Below are 6,000 nucleotides of genomic sequence, written 5' to 3'. Positions count from 1 at the left end.
TTCAAGTGGCCAGATGATGGCAGTATTCACCAAGATTTTTCAGGCAAAGGGCTCACTATCCCACAGAGCTGGAAAAATCTAAATTCTTCTCAAATTCATCACAGAGTTTATTTATAAAATGCAGGCATACATGTCAGATATTTTTATTAAACAAAAACAAAAAAAAAAAAGAAAAACTACATGCACTTTGTGCTTGGACTGCTAAGGTTTTTGTCAAAGCCTTTACAGAAATATTCACTCTGCCAAGATTATCTTTGGATCGTATAATACAAGCATTTGTGGATTTGACCCCACATCATGGTCAATCCCTACATTCTCTCTCTCTCTCTGACTGGACAAAATACCCTGGACCATCCCTTTAACTCAGAGAATAGAATCTATTATCTCCATCAATGCTGTCTGCACAGAACTGCAGTGAGAAGTTGAAAAGACACCATTGATTGATGTGACACTGTATGAAAAAAATATTGACAGCTGAGCCCACATTCTTCATCGGGTTGGGCGATGTCAGCTTCCTTTTCTCTCCATCCTTCATCTGCTCAACCCCCGTCCCCTCCACCATGAAAGTCGAACAAATGTGCTGACATTGATCCTGTCTCCTCGCCTGGCCTAATTTCATTTCGAGCTAAGAGAGACTGCTATCTCCAAGGATCTTGACAGACAATTGTATTTACTGTTTTCTTTTCACAGGCCAATAAAGAAGAAGCAGTTATTGCATCAGATTATATGAAAAACTGTTTAATGATTCCAATTTATAACTCTAGACTGAATAATGATACAGTTAAGAGCTGACAGACCATGATAAATGAAGCCTCATATAAAACATATTTAGTGTGAAGAATGGCTGGAGATGAATTGCTCTGTGATACAAACTCATGATAAAGAACAGTAAGAGCCACTAGAAGACTTAATAATGTGCTATTCATTTTGAAGTGATTTTGCTGGTTAATAAAAGAGCACAAATTAAAAATATATTTATTGTTGAAAGATGTCTGGGAATATTGCCCCACCACCTCACCCATTTTCTTCATCTACCCACGCTCCAAATCTTTTGAGATAGAACCATCAAACTCCTCACTTTCTCTCCATCACCACTGACTCTGTGCATTTCTCTGAGTTCTCTGATTTAGTGCCTGTATATGATTCCTTCCTCAGAATATATCGCCCATGTGTCCTCTTGGCAACATCGGTCATGCTGCTGTTTGGACAAGACTGATTCAATTTAAACTTCAAAGAATAACTGTACTAACCATCAACAGGGATTGTGGATCATGCAACAAGGATTTCAGTAGTGGCACAATTAATCTGCTAACGAATGTTTGAAAATGAAATATTTATGTCATCCTTGACCTTGATTCATAGCAGGTAACATGCATCCTAAACATCATAGAGGATGAGAATGCATTCATAGCTGAATGCGGTGGAAAACATTAGTCAAGTGGTGAACCCTTCAAAATCCCTGTCAAGGACTAGAACTTATGCGGTGGTTGTGGATAATAGAATGTGTAATATCTCGGAAAAAGACATTTAACTCAGAGGATGCAATGTCCAACACTTCTTTTGTACGATAGCTTTTAAAAGGAAGGTCACTTTCAAGTAATTTGTAAAGTTCACGGTGAGCTGCAAATGTGTTTTATTCAGCAGATCTATGGAAGATTTCATTTCTTGTGAATAATAAAAAAAAAACAATGGCTGCTTGCATCCACAGACGGAGGGTCTATGGGGGCATTTATCATAATTTTTTAGCCAAATCACATCTGATACATTGAAGCAGCCCAGCAGCACACTACTGAATATGCAACACAGTCTCATCCCCAGCTCATCACATATTGACAATGAGTCAGGACCCCTTAGCGTCAGTGTTCAACACACAGGATACCCCTTTGGTGTTCATTTTTGACGCCGAGTGTCCGTAGATGCTTTTCATCGGGCTGACGTCGGGTCACGTCACTGCTGACTCCTCAATGAAAAACAATGGCGTAAATCTTGTATATTTTAGTGGCAAATATTATTTCAAGATAAATTGTGGCTTTGGAATTGTTTTGATGACATTTTTTAGTGAGAAATGTACCCTTAACTTTTTTAGTATCCATTTGGTTTATGTAAACGATCTGTATTTTTTTCCTGTACAACGGTCATTTTTCTGTGGTTGCTGTGACAACCTATGGATGCCAAAAACTGCAAAGCAAATATAGATTCATATCCATTCACGGGCCGAGTGTATCTTGTAATTCTTTTGTTAAAACCTTGGGACACAGACGCTATGGGACTGTGGCTAGGCAATCAAGTTTGCAGCAGCCTGATGATCGATATGGAAATAAAAACAATGAAGTATACATATATCAAAGCCTTTATTCTTCAGTGAGTTGAGATCACAACAGATCGTGACCTGACGTCAGCTCGTTGAGAAGCATCTATGGACCCTCGGCGTCACAAATCAACGCCAAAGGATTTGTATTGAAGTCCATGGGACAACCCTCAGCGTTGAAAATTAACGCCAAAGGGGTACCCCGTGCGTCAAACACTGTTGGAAAATGTGGCAGTTCAGTCATCATTAGAAGTGAGGTGATACACTGAGTTCACAATACAAAACGTTACATGATGTTTAATTTATTATTATTATTAATTTATTTTTTGTATTTATCTTGAAGTCTTTTTTTTTATATACTATATATCTGAGCCCCTCCAAATACCCACATTCAATGAAACTTCACAGTATTTCCAAGGGCTCACAGTTTCCACATGCTTAAGTTACAGTATAATATATATCACATAATGGCAGGTATTTTTAATCTCAGATTGTTGAAAGAACTCTTGTTTTCCCAAATCTTGCAATTTTCCTCAAATTATTCCACAAAATTTCACCAAATAAAATCTAAATTAGTCACACAATCCAAGACATTTATGTGAAGATCCTGCAAGGCGGATATTGGTAACTTAATGATTGTGTACGTCAGTGCCTTACATATTTTGCATGTTATTTGTAAGTGGAAATAAAAACTAGTGCACATTGGTGTATAAATTACTCAACATGTCAGATTCTGAAGGAAAAAATATTGTTGAACATGCAGTATCCCGCTGCCCCAAACCTTCATCCTCACCATCCAATACAACGATTAAACTCTATTCCCCATCGAGACATCAAGTGAGGTTTTTGTATTGTGACTTGTCTCACCCCTAGTCAATATATTTTACACTTTGTTTTATTTGCTATTCTATTTGGCAAACATTCAATTTAAAGAAGCAAGTTAAGATTCACACATCAGAATGTACAAAGGGTCATCTTAACCTTAGGGATCAAAGCTCATCGTAAAACCATGGCTATTTGGAAATTATTACCTTACATGTCTCATACTGGCTTTCTTTTCACGATGTACCTTACCATGCCCTCGCCCAAGGAAAGCAAGTAGAGGATGAATTAATGAACTTAACTTAGTGAATGCTTGAAAATTTCCCACCAGGTATAGAAGAGGAATAAATTAAATGTAATAAAAATGAAGGCTATTTCAAAGAGCTTTACAATCAAGTAATTATGCTGGAGAGAACTGAACTCTTTTAGACCTGGAAAGGAAGATCTGATGAAGGTCATAACAAGCACCAAAACTGCAGGCACCATAATTTAAAGAACCTTGGAAAAGTATGCAGAATATTGAATATCTGAAAAACTTTCAATGCTTTTAAAAGTCAACCATGGGGCCACATAAAGAAGCTTCTTTGACTAAAGAACAAAACAAAACCCTATCAAAGTAAAGGTTAAAAGAAGTTATTGCAAAGAGATTTAGGGCCATGTGAGAAGCTTTGAATGTGGTGGCGTGGTGGTTAAGCTACAAGAATTCATAACTCAATGAAACACAATTAAAAGTTTCAAAATCAAAGTTACGGGTGCTTTAAAAGGTTAAATGTCAGGAAAGCTTTTCAGACTGGTTAGCGTTGGCACAGAGGATAACTTAAATATTACTTTTAAACAAATTGGGACACAAATCATCCATGAAACCAAAAGAAGAAAATACAACTTTTACAACTGTGAATGGGTCACAATTGGCATTTTTCCATTAGCAGTACTGCACCGCAATGCCCGGTCCTGCTTTCCACCAAGCTGCATCAACTGGGTGGCGTCTGATAAGCCCATAAAAAACAACATTGCATTTAGTTCCAGGACTTGTGTATTTGCTTCTTGTTCTGTAGTTTTATTGCATAAGTACAAGTAGACAGTTGGTCCAGAGGAGGCTCAAAGCTGGAAAATGATAGCTGTTGTTGAAGCTATAGGGTGCCAAAACTGCTACATAGGGGAGCAGTCACGATGCACCAATCACAGCACTCCGATATGTCATATTTTGGCCTTACTTGGCCCGGCCAGTAAGAATGTGCAAAAAATACCAGATAGTACCCACACTAGTACCGTCAATAGGTCAGTGGAAATAGAAAAAACTTTAAATCGACAGATATTTTATGGTTTAATCCATTCATCTATCAAATTAGTTGTTTTATTTTAAAACGCTCTGTCCTTTATTAGAGTAAATACCACTCATATCTGTCTTAAGTTTAAAGTCTCTTCTTTGAGCCGTTTCTTTACGACAATACTCCTACGGTAGCCTATGTCGATTGGTTCCTCTAACCTGCCGTTGACACCACAACGTCAAACACGTTACTATATATGAATAGTAAATATACATTCCCTTTCTGAACTGAACTCTTTCTCTTGGCCTTATTGAGTCATAAACATAAGAACACCAAACTCCCTGCTTGTGGATTAGACTGCTTCCAACCAAATATTTATGATCGTTGTGCATGTAAGGATAGCTCGGCTGTCTTGGATCAAGTGTCTGAGTAACACTCGCATGAATTTTACTGCCTGTGGAAATAGTACATTGTTGAGTTGTGAGCGGAAAAGAGCGGATATTGTTGTGTGTAAAGGAGAGCAAAGCAAACCTTTCCGAGGCCCATAAAAATACAGATTCTTCCTCTCAACAATCTCCTCCAGATGCAGATCATCCGTGATTGCCTGTCAGTTCCGGACATGGACAGAGGCAAAGCCCTTGTCTACCTCTCAAAGCCAACCTAGCAACACCCTTCGGACACCCACACACTGCCTGAGTCCTCTTGGCCACTCCTCTCAGGCCCCCCACCCAGATCCAGTCCTTGGAAAAGACCCACAGGCCAACGAGGAACAAGGAGCTCCCTGAATGGGCACTGGACAGGCCTTTGTGTGGCCCCACAGCAGAGTCCCTTTATTTACACAGTCTTTAACACTATATGTTTTCTTCTCTCTTAATTGCATTGGCCTTTGCTGCCCCTTGGTCAATCAATACCATCTCTCCAATGACATCAGCACCTCTATTCAACAAGCCTTTCCAGGTGATGGGTGTTTCGTGGGAGAGCTGGTGGGAATGAGGAGAGTAAATGTAGACCCACAGCTTTCTTCTTTGCCATTACTAAAGCCATTCATAATATAAGGCTGGTTATATGCCTCAGAGGAGAGATGTTTTAAATACGGCTGCTGGGCCAATATAGGAGCCACAAGAGAGTGAAAGAATTACGAAGAGGAGATTGATCGGATAAATGGATATAATGTGGTTCAGCTCCAGAAACAAGTGACAAAGTGTGAGGTGTCAATTTCCATCATCTTTGATCTTTCAGTTGAGGGCATGTTTAATGTCAAGCCCAATGGAGATAAAATATAGTTGTTTGTATCTTGACACAATGTCCTAGAAATGTTAATATATTCATTTTAAGGCTAGAAGAAATGCTACCTCTTTTTGAACACCTTGCATTTTTGTTCTGGGGTCTGTCCATCTATCCATCCATCTATCTATCTAACCATCCATCTTTCTATCAATCCAGCCATGTATCCATCCAGCTATCCATCCAACTATCTACCCCTCTATCTAGCCATGGATCCATCAATCTATCCTCATGCATCCATCCATCTATCCATCCATCAATCCTCCACAGCAAACTTTTATCATAGCAAGGGCTACAAAAATGTGATTGTTAGATCTG

This window comes from Gouania willdenowi, chromosome 22 (genome assembly GCF_900634775.1).
Source record: "Gouania willdenowi chromosome 22, fGouWil2.1, whole genome shotgun sequence".
Lineage (NCBI taxonomy): Eukaryota > Metazoa > Chordata > Actinopteri > Blenniiformes > Gobiesocidae > Gouania > Gouania willdenowi.
Note: the sequence above shows the minus strand (reverse complement) of the source record.